The sequence below is a fragment of the Coenobita brevimanus genome, chromosome 86 (assembly GCF_032717465.1).
Source record: "Coenobita brevimanus isolate Jiangsu-jjx chromosome 86, ASM3271746v2, whole genome shotgun sequence".
NCBI classification, from domain to species: Eukaryota; Metazoa; Arthropoda; class Malacostraca; order Decapoda; family Coenobitidae; genus Coenobita; species Coenobita brevimanus.
The window spans coordinates 5,921,810-5,924,180 of record NC_137039.1 but is presented as its reverse complement, the minus strand read 5'-3'; positions in this window follow the sequence as shown (position 1 = coordinate 5,924,180).

The following is a 2,371-nucleotide window of genomic DNA, read 5'->3' as shown; positions in this document are numbered from 1 at the left end:
TTTTTGCCACATTACCTGATCATCATTTCTAACTGTTTCTTCCTCTAATGCTATGTAAAGTTTGTCCTCCACATTGTCATTGATTGGGGAATCACTCTGGCCCTGAATTTCGTACCATGGCATGACATGGCTATACTGGCCAGGTCACTGATAACAGGTGAATTGCTGAGAAAAGGGCATGCAGGGGGGGGGAGGAGGTCATGCTGGGTAAGGCATTGTCTCTGCCTGGCATCTTGTTGAGGAAGGTGTCCCGTGTATACGTACCAAAAATGACTCGCGAAAATTGAAAATTGTGGAAATTATGAACCTTGCAATTGCAGGACATTGAAGTACGTCCTCGGGATTAGCTGTGACAAAACGTGAGGACGTGGAAGTACGTCCTCGGGACGGCGCGGGTTAACCACCAACGTGACAATCATTTAACCCCCAAAGCTTGGATGATGGCCACAGCCCTCGTGAAATACAGTAGGGAGTCAGGGCAGTTCGGATGATGGAAACAAACACGTTGCATTTCCCACCAGAGTTTGGTTTCCTACCTATTTTCTATGGTGTCCAGTACGTGGCGTAAGAATATAGGAGGTGGGTTAGCTACATTACAAGCCTTTCAAGGGGATCAGGTGGGATTGGAGCAATGTTCTCTGAAAGCACATAGTCTAATCTGCTTGCCACTGCAAGCAGCTGCCTGGCCCCTTCCAACTCCATCCCAGCTTGCCTCCCACTCGTACCACCACAGTGAGAAGTAACACGCTTTAATGACTTAACCCGCCGCATCCCGGAGACGTGAATTCACGTCCTCACATGATGTGCAGTCATATCACAGAGACGTAAATTAATGCGGCAACATTGCAAGGTCCCTAATTTGCACAATTTTCAATTTTCGCGAGTGATTTCGCGAGTGATTTTTGGCATGTATACACGGGACACCTTCCTCTATTCCTCTACAAGATGCCAAGAAGGGACAATGCCTTACACCGCATAACCTCTCCCCCCCCCCTGCACGCCATTTTCTCGGCAATTCACCTGTTACCAGTGACCTGGCCAATAAAGACATTCAGGGCCAGAGTGATTCCCCAATCGATGACAATGTGGAGGACAAAGTTTACATAGCATTAGAGGAAGAAACAGTCAGAAATGATGATCAGGTAATATGGGAAAAAAAGGTCATGAATGGTGATGAGTTAGTGAGTGAAACAATGCTTATAATACCTATATTACTGTTTGAAAACCAATATACTCTTGTACTACATATAAATTCGTACCAAGTAAATAAAAAATACTGTTTATGAGTGGATAAAATAGTTACCCTCCCATAGAACTCGTTTTCTTTGGTGCCAGCCTGTTAGAAAACCCAGTCACGTAAGGAGGAACTCGTACCTGGATCGAGTATTTTAAACCTCAGGTGAGCGATTTCTCTATGAATTTTTGATGTTTCTCACCAAAAGCGGATGTTTGAACCAAAAAAAAAAAAAAGGTCTAAAAATGTCGGGACTGGGGCGTACCACTGCCCAGAAAACGTCGGGATGGGGCGGGTTAATTACCCAGTAATTCCTTTTCACATAAATAATGCACCTCATACTGTCTTCCCCACCTCCTCAAACACCCACTATTTTTTCAAACCCTCTACCTCCTCTACCCCGCATAAAACCCCCAACCATCCACTGCCTGCCTCGCCCAACTTTGCTTCCAATACACGTTCCAATACTCAGGTGGTTCACACCTCAGACAGCCCACACAATGAAAACACTGAGTGGCCAATGCAGCAGTGGAGGCAACTGTACATCGAGGATGTGCATATGGCACAAGAAATGAGGAGGGGAAAAGGATACTCAAGTTTGGCAAGCAATGAACATCATTGTGTGCAACACACATTTTAGGAAAAGAGAGAGTAGTTTGATTACATACGAGTCTGGGGGAAATAGCAGCCAGATAGACTACTTCCTGGTCAGGAGAGCTGATAAGAGGTTAGTGAGGGATGTTAAAGTTACAGGGAGTGAGGAGTGTGTGCAGCAACACAAGTTATTAATATGTGATATGGTGCTTAAGGACCAGGTGATTAAAAAGAGGACTTATGCATCTAGCAGGAAAATATTGAAGTTGAAAACCAAGGAGGAAGGGATGCCTTCTATATTGAGATAAGGAGAGTGGAAGTGTTAATGAACAGTACAGAGCCCTCGAGACCAACCTCTTGAGAGTTACAGATTCAGAATGTGGATGGACATGACGCCCACCAAGACATAAAGTGACATGGTGGTGGGATGAAGGTGTAGAAGCTGCAGTTAAGGAGAAAAGAAGGCTTTTCCAGGAATGGAAGAAGGGTGGTAACAAAGAGGAATACTGGGCTGCCAAGTGTAGGGCTAGAAAAGAGGTCTAC